Source organism: Nuphar pumila, chromosome 15 (assembly GCF_984573655.1).
Source record: "Nuphar pumila chromosome 15, dmNupPumi1.hap1.1, whole genome shotgun sequence".
NCBI classification, from domain to species: domain Eukaryota; kingdom Viridiplantae; phylum Streptophyta; class Magnoliopsida; order Nymphaeales; family Nymphaeaceae; genus Nuphar; species Nuphar pumila.
The window spans coordinates 57,551,537-57,576,069 of record NC_143263.1 but is presented as its reverse complement, the minus strand read 5'-3'; the positions used below and the strand labels follow the sequence as shown (position 1 = coordinate 57,576,069).

Here is a 24,533-nt window from a genome sequence, read left to right as displayed (position 1 = left end):
GTGCTAATATTAGCATTAGATGTTTTATTCTTTAATCTGTAGATTATTTCAGTATAAGGTGCATTTAGTGTGTATGGCGTAATTGTGTTTGTTTTTTTTATTTAAATTCGGGTTCCTTGGCGTCGATTCACTGTTAACATCCCATCCGGCTAGAGCTATTCTAGCCGGCTGAAGCAACCCAATTGAAGCCCTTCGGTTAGTTAAATAGCAGTAGTTATACTCTGTTTATGCAGTCTAGGAAGTGTTTTTAATGTTCTCTAGATATTGTTTAGGTTTTAATTCTGTAAAAAATGTTGCTCCCTATTTCTGTTTTAGAATACATGCAATGGCTCTAAATCAGGTAGATATCCTCTACCCGATTTAGGCGTTGTAGTGTAGTTACTTGTAATGTGTCAATTTTTAAGATTGTTAGAATTAGATTTAGTATTTTATTGGTTAATTTACGAATTAATTAGGTTGCATTAGTTTAGATTTAATGGTATGATAATTTGAATCACGATTTGGTGTTGCTTACAGTATGTGCATAATATCCAATTTCGGTATTTTATACTTTGTGCAAGGTAAATGTTCATAGTAGTTTTGATTGTTGTAAGTAATATATTTAGACCTGTTAATTTCAGTAAAATGGGTATAGTTAGTGGGAATTCCGATTCGAAACATATTTTAACTTTTATGTCCAAAAATTGGGTGGAATTTCTTCTATCCGAGTGAGGCAACTTAGGTGTTGCTATAGTGCTTAGATTTTAGTCCATTTTCTGTGTTAATAGTGTTTCTGTAGGTGGTTCAGTGTTAGTTAGGGGAGTTAGGCCGGTTATAACAATATAGTTTTAAGAATGTGCTAGTTCAATCTTGTGCTCACACGGATTAGATGCGGTGTCAATTTAGGTGATTGGGATATTTTGCATATCATGATCTAGCTTGTTGACTACACCTCAATATCTGGTTCAGCATTAGGTTTTATTATTATTTTTAGTTTAGTTCCCTAGTGAATTCAATATTAGGATTGCTTATTGGTTGCATTTCGTTCATAGGCTAGTACGGTGTAAAAATTAGCATTGTTTTAGAAGTAGTTTCCTTTGAGGCGATTTTAGGTTTTACTTAATCATAGATATTCAGTTGTTGGGCTGTAGCTTGATATTGATTGCTCTGTTAAAATGTGAATCATATTAATAATAGATTAGATTGCAGTAGCTGTGTTTGCTATGTTTTGTTTCCACATTAGTTAGCTCTTGTGATTAGGGGTGTTTAATATAGTTTTCATGATTAGTCAATGTTAGCATTGCTTAGTGAATAGTAGTTGATATATATTGTTAAATATGTTGTTGCAGCATGTGTTTAAGTTTTATTAGTTAATATACAATATGTTAAGTACTTCGGATAACTTAGATTAGTTACTCTTAGAGATTGTTAGCATCTTTAGCTTTTGCTTTGTTCGGTAGCCACATATTGACTAGACTTACTCTAGTCGATTGGGGTGTTTTCTAGATTTTCAAGTTCCTTGTTAAATTTGTAGTTTCTATAGGTTACTAGTATAATTAGGTTAAGCATTAATGTATTCATGCATTAGTTCAGTAATTAGATTGTCAGGATTGTTTTTCTCATAGTTTTGCCCCTTTGCGATTTTGATATTTCTAGATAGGTTTATCACGTGTTTCTAACTAAATTTGTGACGCTTATATCCGGAACTCCCAGAGTGGTATTAGAGATCCGTAAGTTTCGCTGAATTCCTCTTATTTCAGGAATTCAACAAGACAAAAATCACTCTATGCGGTCTCTGTTTGAGTCATATACGAATCATTTTCCGATTGCCTATCAGAAATTAGGGTTTCACGTAGCGCAAGGGCAAAATAGTCAATTGTGATTTTTCATGGTTTTCTAATTTTGATTTTTTGTGTATTATTAGGTTTTTAACATTAGTCTAGAGTTAATTGTAGCATTAGGATAATTAGTTTAGGAAGTTAGCTTTGGTCATTTCTCATTTTACGTAGGAATTAGGTAGCGATTAATTTTAGAATTAATTTAGAAATAGCTATCTTGATTTCCTTAAATAGTTTTACTAACTTCGTTTCTGTGTTGTGCAGGTGATATTAAGTTGCAGTAAGATCATCTTGTCTCAGTGATAGAATGTCACATCCAGTGATCTGACAAAAATGTCTTTGTGTTCGTAGGCTTAAGTCACTGCACGCCTCGTTTCTGTTCTTGTTCAATTTTGAATTCATTGTAATATTTTCTGTAATTGAACAGGTTCAATATCAATAAAATGCAAAGTTTAGATTTAATCTGAGTGTATCTCATTCCCTGAGGATTCGACCCGTACTCGCCACATTCGTGGAAAGTCGATTTTATTACTTGATTGATGATTTTCCAAAACGCTTTCAACGATAAAATAGTGTTAAAAAAATACCATTGCAAAACGATCGATCTTTACTATTCGGCAGAAAATAGTAAAAAACATGAATAAAATCAGTAACAAACAGTAAAAGCATTGCAATAAAATTCAATTTCATTCAAATATTGAAATTCAGTAAATCATAATGAAATTCATTTAATATTCAGATTCATTCAGACAGAAAATATAGCTTAATCAAATCAACATTCACCAGATTTCCAATAATCAAACAGAAAATGATTTCATCAAACAGAGACAATAAAAAAGAAATGTGGCATATTTCACTCATAAGACCATGAACAGAAAAATAACTAAAATGACCACGCCCAAGAACATCCAGAAAATTGCATCTAACTCCAATATACAAGTATTAAGAACTACATCAAAGAATTCTGAGAGAAAACAATATTGAAGCAATGCTAAAACCTAAAACAAAAAAGATTATCAAAATGTATACTCTGAATATTTTCCAATAAAGCATATTTAACCAAAACGGTTCATATCTATACAGAAATGCCAATATATCATTTACATCCACAATGAAATGTCAAAATATCGAATAAAAGAAAGAGGATCTCAAAATCATGTCCTCCGCAACGGAATTAACAATAATCTATAAATTTGAGATAAATAATGGTAGAAAACAAAAATCTCGTATTCCCTAAAAAATTGATTGGTGCTACGAATTTCTAAATACTACTACAGAAGCAAGAAGAAGAAAATTTAGGGCGATAGCCTGGCAAAAATTTTCAGACTCAAGAACAAGAAACAACCTTGTTATATATGTTCACAAAATTGAAAGGATTTATTTAATTTCTTAGACAAAAATAAAGGTAAGAAGTACAACCATAAAGAAAATAAAAACACAATTGCTCTAGCAAAAAATTCTAGAAAATTGGAAACTAGAACTCTCGATTTCTCTAATTAAATGAACCGAGTAGTCTGAAACTTTCAGAACCAGAATCGAAAGCTTACTCGTTCGACGAAGCTTTCTAAAAAAAAAGAAGGAAAAACAAAAACAAGAACGCGACTGAAAGATTCAGCTAGAGAAGCAAGAGAAACTAAAAGCACGATCTCTGCATCAGAACAAACAAACGAAACACATAAATTTTCAAGAACAATATCAATATCTAGAAATCGTGAAATTGGAAAATCATTCACCTGAAATCCCGACATTGTAGCGTTCGGAGCCCATCGCTAGAGAGCGGAAGGTGAAAGAGGGAGGGTCGTCGGAGAGCGGGAGGTGAAAGATGGAGAGCGGGAGGTGACTGGGGCCTTCGTTGGATAGCGGGCGTCCAAAGAGGGAGGGGGTTGTCACCAGAGACCGAAAGGGGGGCGGTCGCCGGAGAGCGGCAGGTGGTCGGTGCGGCCACCGGTAGCCGGAGAGAGGGAGGGGGCGGTAGACGGTAGCCGGAGAAAGGGAGGGGGCAGTAGCCGGAGAGAGGGACGGGGCGGTAGCCGGAGAGTGTGAGGGGGGCGGTCGTCATTAGCTGAAGAGAGGGACGGGGCGGTAGCCGGAGAGCGTGAGAGGGGCGGTCGCCGATAGCCGGAGAAAGGGAGGGGTGGTAGTCGGATAGTGGATGGAAAGCAGCACAGGTGAGAGAGAGAGAGAGAGAGAGAGGCGCAGGTGAGTAAAAAAAAATTTGATTTCGTGCTCTAGGGCATTTTACATCGACAGTTAGTGACGAACTAGTGACAGAATGTTTCCGACGCTAATCAGTGAGATTTTACAGCAGCATTTAGCGACGAAATATTTCCGTCGCAAACTAGCGATGAAGGTATTCCATCGCTATCTCCGTTGCTAAGCGCGACAGGTTTTGCGACATAAAATTTTAGTCGCTAAGTAGCGACGGAGTTGGCGACAGAAAAATTCCCGTTGCTAATTTTGTAAATATTTACGAACTTAAAGACAGATGGTTTTCTCTCGCTAATCCATCACAAATTTGCGACGAAAAAAATCCATCGCAAAAGTCCGTCGCTATTTGGCATTTTTCTTGTAGTGAAAGTCCATCTGAGTCGTCAAGTGCCACTGAATAAACATTATATGATTTTTTTATCTTGATATTTATTTGTTGTAATTCTATAATTCTTTTTTGTAAAGTGACATTCTATAAATATATAATTTTTTTTAATAAGTGTAACACACAAGTGCCACTAAACAAATCGTTGTAATGTTCGACCTTCATTAAAAAAATCGAAGAAGCGTTTAGCGTTGTGTACTGTACAAATTATGAATTGCTTTTACGAGCATTCTTCATATCGTGATTTATACAAACATTGATAAAAGGATGAAATAATTTGTACGTATAAAGACTATATACTATCGCGATTTGCTACATCACGATCTGTATAGCCATGCCATCAAAACTCACCAAATAATTGAACCAAATTTGTTTGAATATCCTATTGTGATTTGCCTTTACGAACTTTGTTTAAGCAAACGATACATTCCATCATGATTTACACAAATCGACATGATGTTTAGACTTAGTAAAGAAAAAATTAAGTTAACTTCAAAGATACAGATGTCATTGTGTAAATCATGATGGGACAATATCCGGTAAAATGATTCAGATACATTATATATACAACAATTTGTCCTATCACGATTTACACTGACTGATAAAAGGCGAAAAAGAAACCACAATTTTTTAAGTATCATAATATAATAATGTTTTTCCTCTAGAGATTTGCTTTTACAAGCTGTCTATGTGAACGATATGTCCATCACGATTTAGACACTAACTGATTCATAAAAGGCGGAAAAGAAAAACAATAAACAAATCGACAGCATGTTTAGACTTAGTAAACTACAAATCCTGAAATAGTAGCAAATCGATTTCACTATAACGATATTTTCTATAGTGATTTACTTAATACTTATTGTCCTCTCGTGAATTAATTTTACGAGCTTTGTATATGTGAACAACATGTCCTACCGTGATTTACACAATGACTGATTCATAAAAGGTGGAAAGGAAAAACAATAAACAAATCGACACGATGTTTAGACTTAGTAAATATAAATCAAGTTAACTTCAACGATACATTATAACCACATTCATTTACAAAATATATGACTATTTAGTTATAATACATGACCATCATCATCAAAGAAAGTAGATATCATCATTAGCATCATCCCCACGTTCAAATAGTTATGTGCTTCGAGTGCAATCCAGGTGCGCATGAAATCCAGCTTGCTTTCAGGCAAAACTGGAGTATATCAAAGGTATGGATTGCAACAGGCAGAGAAGAAGCAGCCCGCATGACTAGCACCTTCAGTTTACTGAGTGGTCTTTGCTAGTTGCAATACATCATGAAAAGCTATTTATGGGAGGACATTTTCGTCAAACGCATATCTATCTTTTAGAGACTCCCATTTTTACAGAAGAGATCATAAAAACAACCATATTGTTCATCATCGAGCTCATTTTCTGCTGCAAATGATTCTATGTGCAGCTGAGGATACTCCCACTGCACTGCACTATTTTGTCATGAAGTATATCGAAGATTAGGCAGATATTTTTCCAACTACGAAGTATGATTTGCGAACAATGAAGGGACTGACAGTAGGAATAGATCAAATAGATGAACATCAATGTCACCCCTATCTATCATGCAGAATATTTATGCTTGCTTCAGTATGGTGGCAATGATTGAAGATGATTATGGTCGTTATATTCTGCGTAAGCTTCGATATACTTCATGACAAATAGGTCACAGTCGTATGTGTCATGAATATATCGATGTATACACAAAAGATAACAATCATAATCATCATCGAAGATTATACATATCTTTTCTGATGGCGTGAAGCATCAAACCCCATCTATCAAGCATAGGTAGAAGGAACACAGAAGAACAAAGAAGAAAAAAAAATACAAGAAAGAAGAAGAAGGAGAAAAAGAAGAAGAAGAAGACGAAGGTGGAGGAGCAAAAAGAAGAAGAAGAAGTTGTGCTGCCGTAGAAAAGAGGAAGAGAGGTTAAATAGATTAGGGTTTTAGACGTGGACAACGGGTCGGGTAGGGTTTTACATAGAATGGGGTTTTACACAAATCTATATTAGGGTTTTACATAGAATAGGGTTTTACCCACGTGTACACAAATCGACACGACGTTTAGACTTAGTAAAGTACAAATCGATTTACAACTTGATATAAATATTTAAGTAAAAGTTGCAAATCGCTATCACTGTTTTATAGAAGGTGTTCTATCACGATCTGTACAGCAACAGACATAAAGCAAAAACGATTTGGCCTATCACAATTTGCATTTACGGGCTTTGTCTATGTGAATGATGTCCTATCGCGATTTACACAATACTATATTAGTAAGAATCGGGATTAGAGTTTGTTGTCCTATCATGATTTGCTTTTATGAGCATTTTCAACGTGAATGATATGTCGTATCACGATTTACACAATGACTGATTCATAAACAAATCGACATGATGTTTAGACTTAATAAACTATAAATCGAAGAAAACAAACATCATCATCATATGCCCAATCATGATTAGGGTTTAGGATTTAGGATTTTAGGGGTTTAGGCTTTATGGTTTAGGATTCAGGGTTTGAGGTTTGCAGATTAGGGTTTAGGGTTTAGGATTTAGGGTTTAGGGTACTTAATTAGGGTTTAGGTTTTAGGCATTTAGGGTTTAGGGGTTTAGGGTTTAGGGTTTAGGGTTTAGGGTTTAGGTTTAGGGTTTTAGGGTTTAGGGTTTAGAGTTTAGGGCTTTAGGGTTTATAGTTTGTAGTTTAAGGTTTTAGGGTTTAGGGTTTAAGGTTTAGGGTTTAGGGTTTATGCTTTATGCTTTATGGTTTATAGTTTGGGGTTTTAGGGTTTAGGGTTTTAGGGTTTAAGATTTAGGGTTTAGATTGGGTTTGGATTTCATGAGAGCTAAATGGATCTCACAACCAACCCAATCACCCCCCCCCCCAACCTAAACCCATCACACAACTGGGATTTACGTTGATGAGCTTTGTCTATGTGAACAATATATCCAACGTGATTTACACAATGACTGATTAATAAAAGGCGAAAAACTAAAACAATAAAAAAATCAAGACAATATTTAGAATAGATAAAGTAAAAATCGAGGTTACTTCTTAAATACAAATCGATTTACAACTTGATACCATTTTAAGTCACAGTTTCAAATCGATTTCACTGCAACGATTTGTCCCATCACAATTTGCTTTGATGTGCTTTGTCTATGTTAACGATTTTTCTATTGCGATTTGCACAATGACTGCTAAAAGACACAAAAGATGATGAAAAAATAAATTGACACGATGTTTATTGGTAATGTGAATGATTTATCCTATCACAATTTATTGTTACGAGCTTTATCAATGTGAACGATATGTTAAGATAAACAATAAATAAATTGACATGATGTTTAGACTTAGTAAACTACAAATCGAGACTTAGTTGCAAATTGATTTCACTATAACGATACGTGCTATCACGATTTCCTTGATATATCCTATCACATTGACTAGTTTTGTAAAAAGTATATGAAATGACATTTTTTAATTTAATTAATGTATAATACAATTTATTTGCTCGCACTTTTTGAAAACTGACGATAGTTTTTGAAAACTGACAGTATGTGAAATGACGTTTCCTTTATATATGAATGACACGTCACACAAGTTCAGGATGGTATCGCTTCACTTTGCTTTGTGAACAAGGAACAGATGAATCGGCATTTCTTTTATAAACGATGTGTTCGTGAATCAAACATATAACTTGCTTCATCGCAAAGGGGGTATCGATGTCGAGGAAGGAGACGAGGAAGGAGAAGACGATAGCTACATGACCAGCAATGGTGAATCAAGCATATATTGTCTAAACCTCGTGACGTGTTTCTTCCAAATTTGTCTCTTTTATGACATATAATCAATTTGTGTTGTGTACTGTAGAAAGAAATTTCAATATCATTTCTTGAATATTCTGCTAATGTCAGTGGAACATCCACAAAAAGTAGTGCCCAAAAACTCAGCAAAGAGCTCCAAGATAACATCAAGCAGTTGCAAAATGAATTTGCAGAAGGAAACACTATCAGTAATTTTGTACGTATGAAACAACTATCAATTATATATTACGTATGTCATAGGTATGTATATTAACACATGCATATTTGTTGCAAACAGACTATATCCGATTTCATCATGTATATTCAAAGCAACGCAACAACCAATACTAGACACATTGTCACCCCTTATTTCATGGTATATCGGTTCTCTTATATGTTTATTTTCTTTTTTGATTTACTCTTGTTGCTTCTTGTTTTAACCTTACTATTATTACTATTTCGTTCAACAGAGTTTTGTTTGTCGATTTTCATACTCCATTGGATTTTAAGATGGACTACCATATTGGGGTAACGATGATCACTGCAGAGACTTTTGATCAAATAAAAAGGTAAGTGAAGAAACCTCTTGTCCAAGGTTTAGGCATAACAGTCCTAACATAATTTGTACTATCAATTTGTAAGATATTTTATCAATTTGCATATATTGATTCCTACACTCTAGTAAACTGCTCAACATTGGGTCTTATACATGATGGATTTACAAAAAAAACTAATATAGTGCTGCAACTCATTGGACTTTCATAGTGGTGTACATCGTGACATTTTGTATTTTGTAAGTTTCCATCTATAAGGGTATTGTATCATGTACGGTGGCTAGGAATTTACTTGCTTCTGCATTAACCACATGTGGGATTCCTCAAAGACATTTTGGGTGTCAATATTGGTGAGTGAAGGTTTCGCTCAGCACACGATGCTCCTTAATAAAATAATGACGTCGATTGTGGCATATTCATAATGAAGTATATTAAAACAATATACAATAGACGATAACCTGATTTTGACATTGTATGCTCTTTATTATTCTCTATTATTAGGGACTCAATTTATATATTGGTGTCACATTACATTTTTATTGCAGGATGATATACCTGAATTCCACACAGAACTATGAAAAAAATTGACAAAGTTTCTAATTGTGGAAGAGAAAAAAACTCAACCGGCAAGAATACCTAGAAGACAATGAACGACGCGACCCTCCAAGGGGTAATATGATGTATATCGACTTCTAACAGATTTTATAGACTGTACAACCAAATTTTGTATACAAATTTTGTAAGACTGTGTATACAAATTATGTAAATCTCTCTAGGTTGAAATAAATAAAATTTTAATTTTACTAAACACGTCAATAAGTTGGACTATTATTTGTAGTAAAGGCAAATCATTGTTATGTTCGCCCTTCGTAAATGAAAATCGCAAAAGTGATTAGCGTTGTGTACAGTGGAAATGAGTTATTTTCTGTAATGTGACATTCTATAAGTGTAGCACACAAATGTCACTGAACAAATCGTTGTAATGATTGGCCTTCATAAATTAAAATCGAATAAGTGTTTATATAAGGCTGAAATGATTTGCACAAACATTGATAAACAACTGAAATGATTTGCATAAACATTGATTGTGCACTTTTACAACGATTTGTACTCATGCACAGTGTGATTTTCATCCAGTTGTGGCTGACATAGACGTCATTGTGTAAATCATTATACCATCATGATTTACATAATGGCGTCTATCTTTTAGACAATGAGCTTTGTCTAAGTGAATGATACGTACCATCGTGATTTACTCAATGACGTATGAAGGCTATATGCTATTGTGATTTGCTTTTACGGGCTATGTCTATGTCAACGATATTTTCTAATCGCTTTTACGAGTGATTGGGGTTTAGGGTTTAGGGTTTAGGTTTTGAGGTTTGGGGTTTTGGGTTTAGGGTTTAGGTTTTGAGGTTTGGGGTTTAGGGTTTAGGTTTTGAGGTTTGGGGTTTTGGGTTTAGGTTTTAGGTTTAAGGATTTTGGGTTTTACTTCAACGATACAAAATGAGTTAACTTCTTAAATACAAATCAATTTCGTTCACAAAGACAAACAAAGACATATCGTTCTCACCGTAACTTCGTAACTACAAATCCACATGATTTACAACCACATTCATATACAAAAAATATTAGTATTTAGTTACAATATCTACGGGAGGACATTTCCGTCAAACATATATTTATCTTTTAGAGACTCCCATTTTTACAGAAGAGATCACCAAAATATCCATATCGTTCATCATCAAGTTTATTTTCTATTGCAAAGTGATTCTATGTGCAGTTGAAGATACTTCATCTCCAAGAAAATGAGCTCATTAGTAATGGCAATACACTCCACCATTTTCCTCGGACTAAGGTTGATTCTTAGAGACTCTAACAATGGTGCACTCTTGACAATATGCTTCACAAACTTCAGCTCAGACATTGTCCCCTTGAAGGAGCCAATGGGCTATATGATAAATCGCTTTTACGTATTTGTCATGAAGTATATCAAAGATTAGGCAGATATTTTCTCACGACGTAAAATAACTATATTATCAGCATCAAACCCCATCTATCAAGCACAGGTAGAAGGAACACAGAAGAGCAAAGAAGAAAAAAAAATACAAGGAAGAAGAAAAAGAAGACAAAGGCGAATGAGAAAGAAGAAGAAGAAGTTGCGCTGTCGCAGAAAAGAAAGAAGGGGAAGAGAGGTTAAATAGATTAGGGTTTTAGACCTGGACAACGGGTCGAGTCGGGTAGGGTAGGGTTTTATATATAGATCTATATTAGGGTTTTACATTTTGCAGAGTTTTACGCACGTGTACATAAATCGACACAATGTTTAGAATTAGTAAAGTACAAATCGATTTAAGTAACAGTTGCAAAACGTTATGAGTAAATCACGATATTACATATCGATATCGTTCTCATAGACAAACCAAGACATATCGTTGTTGCAGTTACTTCATAAATATAATTAGACATCCTGATAATTATCAGTTGGTGATGATATCTGTTTTTTTATGATGATGGTCATGTATTTTATCTAAGCCAATCCATTGTGGTCAGGTAAAAAAGACTAGATTTTTTTCGTAAATGATTATGGTTGTAAATCACATCGATTTGTAGTTTAAAGTTACCGCGATAACGATATGTCTTTGTTAGTCTTTGTGAACGAAATCGATTTGCATTTATGAAGTTACCGTGACAATGATATGTCTTTGTTAGTCTTTGTGAACGAAATCGATTTGTATTCACAAACTTTTATCGTGATTTGTACTCATGCACATTACAATTTTCATCCAGTTGTGGCCGACATAGCCGTCATTGTGTAAATCGCAATAGGACACTACATGGTATAATATCTTACAAATCAATACTAGAAAACACATAATATCTTACAAATCGATATACATATCGCATAATATATTACAAATTGATACAAAAATTCATCATAATAGCATACAAATCGACACTATAAAACACATAATATCTTACAAATCGATATACATATGGCAAAATATATTACAAATTGATACAAAAATGCAGCATAATAACTTAAAAATCAATATTAACAAACAAAACAATATCTCATAAATCGATAGTATGTTACTATAACTACGATTTACGATACATTGCATATACTGAGTGAATGGATGATACCGGATGGGGTAGAGGCCCTCTCATACAATATGGATGATACAATATATATAACGATTTGTATATGTGAAGGGTAGATGAGACAGCGATTTTCACTAATTGTATAATCACTGACCAATGGTGATTTACCTACGGTATCAAAATTGTAGCTCTGTAGGCTAGATGAGACAATGATTTATACATGTGAATGATACATATTACAACAATTTATACATATGAAAGATACATTATTAAACAAAATTCACACACCATTCCTGTGTTCTATAGCTTTTTGGATGAAGCCATTTTCACGAACGATGATCCACAAAATTATTAACAATTCTATTTTTGTGGCTCACGATTCATGAAAATGGCTTCATCTAAAAACTCTTTCTTAATAAGATCATCCAGTGTTTAAGCATATTCAACTCCTATTTTGTTAAACTCTTAACAAATCCGACAATGTGGAAATTTGGTCATGCAAAGAGGCATAACAACTAACTTTATGGTAAGACTTAAACAGAATTCACACGCAATTTGTGTGTTTCATAGCTCGCTTTCGAATTGATCTTAGTCTATCATGAAACAAAACAATATAAGACACTACATTAAGTTTCACAAGAAATGCAAACATCCTCCCAACATTGATTACATACCAAAAGACTTGTAAAACTGAAGCTATCGTTCCGGAAAAATTGGTCGAGATGATTGAAGGTTACAACGTTATAGTGCACATCTGTAGGGTATTGCTGCATGTTGGAAATTATACAAGTTAGATATTGATAAGCTGCACATAATGCAATTTACATGAGAAGCAATATAATGTATTACATACATGTTCATGCGAAGGGCTTGGTTGTTTTTGCTTAGAGGTTGGTTGTTTCATTGACCTTTTCTTGCCAACCAATTCTAGTGCACCGTTTGTCTTCCGATGACTACGATTAGAGACATGTTTTTTTTTATACCCTTCATTAGGTGATTTTTTCTATCATAATCTACAACATTCACTCCTGACTTGTTGAACATGATGTTTAAGCTTTGGCGTAACTTCACATGAGTGTCAAGAGAAGCATGATTTTCACCTCTGTTGTTCACTCCTATTTTCTTGGACTGGTCTTCATGAGCTGCAACAGACTAATAGTGAATTAACTGCATATTTTCAAGCAACTTACTTGACACTTTTCTCATGCATACATAGGCTTCTTCACTTTTTGATGTCAAATCTGCAACATGAATAAATGACCTACATAGTTGTTGGTAACAAGAGGCTATGTAGCACTTCTCATCAATACTAGATTGACTGACATTATCTGTATTCAGCAGTTCAATCTTTGCTTGTCTCGTCCATCTTCGCATTAAATATGACTCATGTATTTCTTGTATCTTCTCTTGATTAAGTATCTTTAATGCATGATGACATAAAATACCTTTGAATTCATACATTTTGCATGTACATTCAACTGTTCTGTTGTCAACATTGTACGTAATATGTGCTTCTTGCCTTTTTGAATGCTCTTCGCCCTCCCATACAATATGATATTTTTGCATATTATCAGTTTGCATGCATCCTTCTATGCTGCAATTCATGAACTGTATAACCTTCTTCTTAATTCATTCAAATATAGTTAGTGTATACAAATCTGTAGGTCGCATCAATATTTTCATGCCCAAAGTTACAGGCCGTGTATTGAAGCATTTTACATCTTGTTCAAGCTCATTCTGTCTAAGATCGTCTACAAATAATTCATATTGTTCCATGAAGCTAAACATTATTAAACATGAATAGAGGGTTTTCTTTAGTGTGGCATGCATAGATTCAGCTCTTTCTGTGTTTATCTTACTTGCACAAAAGTATTGTCTTTCATATGCTAATGCCCACTTCTCTTTTTTTGCATATAAATTTTGTAACCACAGTCAGTCTTCAAGGTCGTATATCTGAATCATTGCCTCTCAATCAGACATAAATGTGACCTTGTCTATGCTCTCAAGTACACACCTTATAAACTTTTTGTCAAACTCTATCTTCCGATTAAATATGTGTCGTATGTTCTTTGCTGCATTTTGAAAGATATGCCACAAACATAGGCGATGATGTGCATTTGGCCATACATGAGACACTGCAACCGTAATTGCGTTATCACCATATGTAAGTATAGCTTCAGGTTGCTTCTCATTCATTGCATGTATAAATATTCAGAACCACTCAAAGCTTTTATTGGTCTGATCATACAAAAAAGTGCCGCATAATATACAACTCTGTGAGTGATGGTTCACTCCGACAAACGGCGCAAATGGCCATTGTTCAATATTAATCTTCACTATCGTATAAAAAATAAGTACATCATTGAAGCATTCATAATCAATTCTTGACTTTGAATCTGCCCAAAACATATTCACAGCATATCCATCTTCATCCAGTTGCATTGCACTAAAGAAACCAAGGTCAATGCTTGATTTCTTCTATAAGTAATTAACCAAAGAACATATTTTTCTATTCTTCATGTTATTTGTCCTTTTCCTTCTCAAGTGGTTTCTTAGATCCATAGGTGTGAATGGCATATTCTCGCGACCATCATCTATGTGCGTGCACAAATTATATATCTTCCTTGGTGTAATGCTGACGCTATTAGCTATTTTAGCAATTGCAGCATGCACTTTAGTTACTTTACGATGTGACCTTAACATAGGAATCATAAATAAAGCAGATAAATCATGGTTATGATCACTGATTAAAGTACGAACTACATATTTCTCATTCGAAAGTCTTCTTAACATCATTCTCGCTAGATATCCACATCTTGAATCTGGCTTGCTCCTTGTTGGATTTTCACTTGACTTCTTCCAACCTTCCTTAGAACAAACATGTGCCTTTCTCACCACGACACCCTGTGCATTTTTTGACCAAAAATACCTTCTAACATTGAAGCCAAGTTTTAAGGCATAATCATTGTAAAATTTATATGCAGCTTTCTCATTATTAAACTGCATTCCTTCTACAGGAACATAGACAAGTGTACTATCATGTTTATTCTCAGTGTCTGCACCTTTATCAAGTGTATTGTAAGACCCACAATTTTTCAGTATCTTTCTGAATAAATTCACGAGGCATTTCTAAGTGAAAATAGCATTCAAACTCAAAATACGAATCGAATCGATTTGTATGAACCAGTTATGCTTAGGATATTCGTATCTTTGCGAATATATGCTCAAATTGTCAGAAGTCATAACCTTCCCCCTAAATAAAATCAAGAGATTTGTACAAGCCAACTTTCTTAGTTACATAAATACAAAGAGAATGGCGTGCTCAGAATTTTTTAGAAAAAAAATCACCAAAAACCTAAAATTTTTGCGGGACTCATGGAAATGTTGGTGGGACCCACAGAAGTATTTCTCAGAAAATATCTTGTGGGACCCATAAAATATCTCATGAAAATATCTCATGTGATCCCCACACAAAGGAACCTCCTATCTTTATCCAGAAAGCCAGGAGCAAAATGGTAAATGGGATTACTTGGAGACCAAGTAATTTTGGCTATAAATAGCTTTGATCCCCTCTCTCTCCTTTCATAAAAATTGACCCCCCCCCCCTCTCTCTTCTCTCTTCTCTCTCCTCTCTCTCTCCTAAACCTCCTCTACCTAGCCCACTTGGCTTGAGCCCACCTAGCTTGGTCTGAGCCTGCCTGACCTAGTCTTAACCCACCTGACCTGGTCCAAACCCACTTGACTTGGCTTGAACCTAGTTGGGTTTAGTCAAAGTCAAAGTCCTTTTTTGAACCTAAAACCTGGTTTGATTCACTTAGCCTAGACCCAACCTACTTGGGTTAAGTTTGAACCTGCCTGACCTAGTTGACTTGGACCAAACCCAGTTTGGTTCAAACCACTTGGGTTTAGCAGCTTGACCTGCTCTTCTTCTTCCTCTTCCTCAACTAGGTCGAACTTATCTGACCTAGTCTGACCTCTCGAAGGAAGGATCAAAGCAGTCTGAGCGTTCCAGAGTTATTTTTCACCGATCAGAAGTAAGTTCGCTTCATTGAACCATCTCTCTCAAGTATTTGCTTGTTTGTATACAACGTATACCTTCTAAAGTAGTATCTGATCTTAGTCCTTGGTTGAGCCCTCTAGAACATTTCGATGTTCACACACTCGTCTTGTGACTATCATCGGATATATATATATATATATATATATATATATATATATATATATATATATATATATATATATATATATGACGCCCCAAAATCCCAACTTGGACAATCCTTAAATTTTCAAAGTAAATTTTTTTTTTGAAAGCATTGCGCAAGCAAAAAAACTATCAAGGGAAAACAGTTGGAAATTTTGAGCGGGTCACAAGAAGAAACAACAAAAAGAAACATTTTATTTATTACAGATTGATACATGAAGAATATATATCATTTCCCTTCTCAAAAGACCGCTGCCAAGATCTCAAGTTCTAGAGTGTGGGTTCAATCCTCCACTGTACATCGAGCTTCATCGCACCACGACAAGCCAAACACCTGTATCCTCATAAAATGGGGTCAGTACTCTTGCGAGCTGGTGAGATAAATCATCCATACATTATCATTTTAAGGGGGAGCATACAATATGAAGCATGATACAAATATGACATAACTCGAAAACTACGAGTAACAGGCTATAGCTAACAAGATGGAACAATTAGAAACATTTGAACCAAGGTACATGTGTGTGTGTCAAGTAGGTGCAAGTGTTGTAAGTCTAAGCAACAGTGATAGTAGCAAGTACAATGAACTATTACTAACTCAACAAGGAAATCAAGCCAAGCAACTACTGAACAACGAAACAAGGAAACTAAGCAAAATAAAGAACTGAGTCAAACAACTACTGAACAACAAGTAACTAAAGAACCACGAGCGAGACAAGCACAAGAACAATACTAACACCAGCAGTGAAGTAAAGATAATGCTAAGTGATAAGCGACAATGTCACACTTAGACAGTAATATTACGCATCTAAGCAAGTAAGCAAGAAAGATACAATTTTAGCATCATGGTCCAAGATAAGCAGTATTATCATGATCACATGATTAGCAGGATTATAAAATTAGCATTTGCGTTCAAGAGCAACGATGAATGTTTCATCAATTATATATCCGAAGCACACAAGATATACTACGAAAGAAGATACATGTAACCACACATTTTCAGCACAGGTGAGCTCAACTCACGAAATGGGTCTATAGCCCACACAAACTCGCCACGGAGTTCATAGCATACAATCCAATCTCAAGACGAGCATATATTTCTACAATGAGTTTCAAGTCCCCTCTTGTACTTACGGGACAAATCAAGTGTTAAGGATAGATCGTGTGCCCAATGCACACGTACACGAAACCAATCAAGCATTTAATCAGTAAAGCAAATGAATAATGGAGCAATTACGATGATAAAAATCATCGCATTCATCAATTCACAGTTAGGCTTAATTGTGTGTCTCCAGTCACAATTCCTCTTTCTGAGGTACTTAGGCCCATCTGGCCCTGTGTTCTCCGCAGGGCAACACGAGCAAAAATGTCGAGGACATACTCGAACATTTACGTGCTCCAGCACAACAAGCATAGAGAAGAACCTTGCTGATGAAGGCGATAACCATATATTGACAATTCGGGATGCGACAAGCATTAGCTTAATGCCAAGAGGTGAATTATCGCATATATATGTGTACCGATGTTGCATATGATCCATATGACGTTCGTGTCAATAGGTGAAAAAGTAAAGTATAATTGCAAAACCATCAAATGTAAATATTAATATTTACGTGTCTCATTTCTATTCACGTGTGAACACGTGCAAGCACTAAGTGAGATCGGGCAACCATAACAATAACAAGTGCTCGTGCCCTTTTTACAATACTTGGAATTATGCCAAAACAACTGTGTCACACACGTGCCTCTTTGCACGAATTTAAACTTCGCATGAGTATTTAGAAATATATGCCTTGTGGTCCCCACGGGGTATGCAACGAGGTCCTAGCCATCATTCACGTGCTTAGCCTCACACGGCAACAGAAAAGCATATTGCATGTAAAGACGATCACAACACCATTTTCAGTTTATACCTAGGGTATCACAATACGTGAGCTCTCTCTCTCTCACGAACAAGGGGACATTGCCCGAGCACTCCAATCGAGTCACAAACCTCAATAGATAAATTGTGCTATACCCTCATGGTGTTTCAGTTTCAAATGTACTTCACGTCGAGTGTGTAGCACGCCTCTAGTGCGTAATACAGTCATCACTATACAAACGTGAGCCACAACTAGTAATACTCGACAACCCGAAACCAGTGACATACGTGTCAAAATGTGCCAACGTGCATGTGCGAAACGAGTAAAGCCATACAGTCTTAGACATACGCATGAGTATTGAGCAAGAGCAACGGTACAAACATATATTCATAACATGGCACAATTCACTATTTTTAAGCGATACGAGGCTCAAAATGTGTAAACAATCACTATCATTCGTGCAAAGAGTGTTTCGAGCTTGGAATACGTATTTCCCAAATACACATATTCCAAATGTCGTACCATGGCAGAACTCATATAGCGAAGCCTTCTATGAAGGATCTAAGCGAAATCAATACTCGCGAGTGTCGAGAATGTGTCTTAACTTAATCCCATACTTATGGGAATAACATTAGCATATCCAAATGCGTGGCCGCACCCTGCCCACCTAAACGGGGCACGAACGAAGCCATCTGCCGGAGTGTCCGACTAAGGCAGGAAATACGTGCAAGTGTGTAGCGTGACACATGTCACCATCTCAACACATCGCTGCCACGATGGGACAGCGAGGCACGAGCATTCAATGCCCAAGATCGCAACGATCTTGTTGCTCACAAGCGAATTTCCTCGCTTCATAGCTAATGGTTTCGTCTTGCAGGTTCGCGGTAATGAGGAAGTTGCGGCCACCTATTGAGCTTCCGCAGGATGCTCAACTAGGTCTGGTTCCAGTGGGATCAGACCCAGCTCGACTCACGAACCCACCTTGGTTTGAACCCAAGGTGGTTTAGACCGAACGGGTGCCACCAAGGGGAACCAGTTGGTGGTGTCCCAACCGACCCATTGGCAAGATCGTAAGGTTTGGTCCTTTGGACCAGACCACTCATGGTCAGAAGGACACAGGTCTGAGCCCGAGAATGGCTCAGACCATGGGCTGTCAACCCAGCTCCACGGTTGTTAAGGGGCAGCAGGATTGTCAGGTGCCTTAGCACCCGGTGCCAACATGGCACCAAGGCAAAGATCAAGGCCCAGGTGGGGCCTGCTGTATGACTGGGCCACAGGGCTCGAGTCCACTCTGGTCTGCACCCTATGTGCAAACCAAGTGTTGTCGGGTTGTAGCACTGGTCGTTGGGCCAAAACCCAGCTCGCCTGGGTGCACTAGCACCCGACTAAGCATAGGCGAGCCCCAAGGTGGGCTCGACTGGGGCATATGCCCAAGTGGGCAAGGTTAAAACCCACGTCAGCAGGGTCTGGTCTAGGGGTGACCAGACCCAGCTGGGTCACAAGAGAAGCCCCTGGTCTGAACCCAGAGGGTTCGGACCAGCCTGCACCCAAGTGGGGTGAGGTTAGCCCAAAGACCCCCACTATGGTGGGTCAAGGCCAACCCGCTTGGTTTGGTCCAAGTTGGACCAGACCCAGTTGGGTCCAACATAGGGCATCCCCGGTCTGATCCAAAGGGGTTCAGACCAGGGTTGCAGCCTTCAGCCCACACCCAACCCTTGGGTGGGCTTAAAGTGCATGCTCAAGAGGTGCGACTAGCACCCAGCAGCTAGGGTGGCGCTGACCTGGCTGCTTGGTCTGGACACTGTGGGTCCAGACCGTGCTGGGTCAAGGAGGTGAGATGTTGCCGGGGGGGGGGGGTCTGTACCCCTGGCCTGACCCGGGAATGGGTCCAGACCAGGGACCCCATACGGTGCCCAACACCCCGAAGGTGGGTGCGCCAAGGGCAAAAATCTGGGTGTTGTGTGCACCTGGTTCATGTTGCTACAAAGCAACCAGGTGGGGTGAGTCCCCACGGTGACCCCCAGGTAGGTCTGGGTCCCATGATGGCCCAGACCTCCCTGCTACAGAAAAAGGGGTTGCTGCCGCCATAAGCTCAAAACTGTACAAGGTGGAGGCGAATGAAGGGCCCAGACTGATCGATCAGTCCGGGGCTTGCTGCAGTGGCTGCAGCAGCCACCAAGAATGGCCATGGGGCCTCAAACAAAGAGGGGGGGGGGGGTATAAGGTATGTGCTGGCTACAAAGGAGCCCAGCCTGACCATCAACATGCAACCACACTCCAAACTAAAATGCGTGTAGCAAAAATCCAAACCATCAAAAACGAAAAAGCTAAAAAGAAAATGCAAGAGTGTGGACGCCATTTTTAGAGGAAACACGAACCTTTAGTGGGTCTAGGTCCACCACAAAAAAATCCATTTTTCATTATGTATGCAGTCCGATATTTTTTTTTGAGAGAAGCATGCCATATTCTAAATCCAAAAGAATTCAAATGCAAGGTTAGTAAACTCACCTTGGGGGAGGATGTGGTTCCTTGTTCAGCTGGAAGAGGGCCTGCACCACACTCAGCCACACATGCACACAACATAAAAAAAAAGGAGATAGAAGATAAGGGAAAGAGAGAAGAAGGAGAGAGGGGAGGAGAAGAATCCATTTTTTTTTATCCTCTCTTTCTTCTTGATTTAAGAAGGGGACATAAGGGGGATTGAGATGGAGGGCTAGGAGCAATGGAGGGAGAGATGGAGGGTACTCCATCTCCACGCCCCACCCTCCTCTCCTTGGTCAAAAGCTGGCCCTCAAGGCTAGCCTTGAGGGGCCAACTACTCTCAACAACTCCCCTCGATTCAAGGGGAGTTTGTCTCCTTGACTTTTCAAAAGAGCATGACTCTTTTCAAAATCCATTCTTTTTTAATCTCATTATTTTTTTGAACCACATTAAATGTGGTATGGGCAACCCCCAAAGGGGCACCCAACCATCCTAGAAGTCGTTGGCTCATGCCAACCACTTCTTAAAATGCCAAAAACCACCCTCTATTGTGTTTTTTTTTTAACTTTTCAAAAACCCTTTATGAAATGCATTTTTTTGGAATTTCTTTTTAATAAATCAAGGTATCATGGGCTGAGGTGGACTCCATGCTAACCACTTTCTAAATATGCCCAAAGCAAGCTCTCTTTTTGAAACTTTTTGAAAAACCACACAAGTTTTATAAAAATTGCAATTCACTTATTTAAAAACCCTAATTGCTTTCTTATTTAAAAGTTAGGCTTTTAATAATTCAAATGTTTTATTTCAAACTTTCATTTCATGAATTATGACCTAAGTTTTAAAATTATTTATTTGGATTTTCAATTCTGATGAGTTTTATTCCTCGTTACGACTCGTACTTTATCGATATACCCTTTTTCGCCAATTTATATAAAATAACGAGGTATTTTTCTGTTTAGGTTCTGAATTTAGAGTGTGTCTAACAAGATACATTATAACTCTAATTTAGGAATATCAGACCATAATTTATTATGGTTTGTCCTTAATCGCTTCGTACATAAAAAAATTACGTGATTTAGGACCTCATATAATTATATATGCATAATTACGAGAAATTCTCGCGATAATAAGAGAAATACCAACACTGAAACATATCACATATAAAATTATCTCAGAAATACTGTGGGCCTTACAATGAATGCGCAATATATGCGTTCTTAAAAATGGTATGTCATCCTAGTTCTTGGTTGAGCTATCTAGGATACTTCAGTGTTCACGCGCTCGCCTTGCGACTATCGTTGGATAATGATTCCTACGTATATTGTATTTTATCTTGCTGTCATGTTATATAATGTCAAGGCTCCTGCTTTTTGCAATTTATAATTACGCACTTACATTACGCATTTTGTCTTACCATCGCGTCGAACGATGCCCAGACTCCTGCTTTCCGTAATTATATATGTAAGATATTTCGTTCAGTTTTACCCCCTTGAACAATATGTATATGCACTTCTTTATGCCACCACCATATAAAGCACAGAGTTCTGCTTATACTAAATATACTGCACGTAAATGAGCATTCAAATAGAGATCAACTCTAAATCGCAAATGTGATTCTATTACCGCTCATCGATCAAGATTCTGCTTGACGAATGATGTCTTCATTATAATCGTTGTAATTTTGAAAAGATTTTTAAATGAAAAACATGTGAAAACCAGACATCAAATAATAAAAATCGGTTCTCACTAGTGGATGAGACCGGGTTGAACTCAGGGAACGGGAATATTTCGTATTCAAACACACAATTCTAAACTAATCTTTATTGTTGTATTATTAAAATGTAAAATGTTTAAGAAAGGTAAAAACAACTAACTATTACAACAAATGAATACCCTTCGCAGAGGGCATAAAGTGCAATATTTACAAACCCAAAATCAAATTCCTAATTCTAAATTGAAAATAACAACTTCTACTCTTGTGCTTCCCGTGTCACACATGCGCTTCAGCTCCAATCCTGTGCTATCCTGCACAATTCAAATGAACACGAGCAGTACCAGATACTAACAAGTATGTTATGCAAAATGTAAATCTAAAAATTGAATTAAAATCTATAAAATGATAAAACTACGTAAAGAACTTACATTATAGGTAAACAACTAAGTAACAAGTATTGAAAATTTGTAATGCTAATGTAATGACAACCTAATGAAAACGTAAAAATATTAAATGCTATACAGCTAACACACTATACTACTTACTGATTGAACCTGAAAATTAAGCAAAACAGGAATTAATGTGATAAAAAAATAGAAAAACACAGGCTGAGAATGAAGAAAACAGAAAAATGACTAAAACTGAAAGAAGAAAATGCAAGATGCAAAAAAAATTGAAAAGCAACACAGATATGAAATGATAAAAATGAATCTATAGAGAGGCATATGAATCAAAAGCAATGTAAAACCGTAACTGCTGTGACAGAAAACAGGAAAAACTATGCATATAAACTAAAAACAACAGGAAATTTGTGTGATGAATGAAAACGGATAATGGAAGCAACAGGAAATTAAGGAAAAACTCAAGAAATTCAGAAAAAACAAAACAAAACAAATAGATGATAAATGGAAAACAGAAACAAAACTGAATGAAGAAACAACAAAACAACCCTCAAAACTCTAATACATGATCGACAGAAGAAATTAACAGAAAATCCAACAGAAAATTAACAAAAAAAATTCGATGCTTAACAAGAAACTTAAGGAATGAAATACAATGAAATTCACGACTGAAGATATATCAAGTGAAAAATGCACAAATGGATGAAAACAGAATGCACGAACAATGAAAATTACAAAACAGGATCGACTGAAAAGAACAGAAAAAAAATGGAAATGGATCTGAATTACATTTTTTTTTCGATTTTCTGAAACAAAACATAACCTATTGAAGAGATAACGAATGAGAATGGATGAAGAAATTGAAAAAAAGAAGAAGAAGAATCTGAAGGAGAAGAAGAAGATGAAGAAGAAGAAGATGATGCTGAAATCAAACTCGATGTATTTATTTTTTTATTTTTCTGAAACAAAACAGAAACAGTTAGATGATCGATTGAAAAGAAAGAAAAAGACAAAGAAGAAGAAGAAGAAGAAGAAAATGCAGAAAACTTATCGTGAACAGAGGTAGATTGGAAGAGAGGTGGCCTCCACCTCGTGCGCTACCGCCGATTAAAGAAGCTCTGCCACCGGATGAAGAAGAGGATAGAAGCAAATGACGATGGAAGAAGAAGACAAGTAGTAGATGGGAAAAGGATATCCGATGACTGGAAAAGAGGGCAAATGCAGAAAACCAGAGAGGGAAGGGGAAGTTTTGGCTCACAGGATGAGAGACCCCTATTTTTTTCTGATTTTGGGTTTTTAAAAGAATTCAAACCGGTTCACCGGTTTGTTTTCAATATTTTTTTTTGTTTTAAAAAAAACAAACCGGTTAAACCGGTTTGTAACAATTTTTTTTTCAGTTTTAAAAATCAAAAACCGTATAAACCGGTTTATTATAAAATTTTCAAAAGTTAAAAACAAAACTATTTATTTATAAAGAAACTCAAAATAAAACTATTCTAACTAATTTTTTTCTTCTTTTCTAAAAAAAACAAACACTTAAAATGATTTTATTAACAATATAAAACTATTTTCTCTATTTATCTTTTTTTATTAAAAACTAAAACTAAACTACTATGTTAATATCAAACCTTAAAATATGTACTAAAATATACAAATAAAGCTATTTTTTATACATTTTCTATTTTGAAATTATTTTAACTCATTTAATGAAAACTAGCATAAACTTGGGTTTTAAAAGCATTTTTTTCATAAAATCATGCATATTTTTATGTTAATTCACCTTGAAATATATGCATGATCAAATACCCCCATGCTTATGTTTTGCTAGTCCTCGAGCAAACTAGAAAAATGCATGAAATGAAAACTATCACCTAACTCACTTTCGTAGGAATCACGGTTGCATTTAGCTCATGCAACAAGCCCTTTCAACCCCTGGGTTACCCCAGTGGACGAGTAAGGTCTC

The 24,533-nt window shown here is 36.4% G+C and overlaps 1 long non-coding RNA gene across 1 annotated transcript in view; it reads right to left on the bottom strand.

The window, feature by feature from the left end:
• The window catches only part of LOC149815418 (uncharacterized), a 78,794-nt gene extending 58,248 nt beyond the window's left edge, over window positions 1-20,546 (bottom strand). Inside the window, exon 1 of the long non-coding RNA XR_016427931.1 lies at window positions 20,483-20,546. This is a non-coding gene — a long non-coding RNA (uncharacterized LOC149815418). The remainder of the gene's footprint in view (window positions 1-20,482) is intronic.
• Between the last annotated feature and the right edge of the window lie 3,987 nt (window positions 20,547-24,533).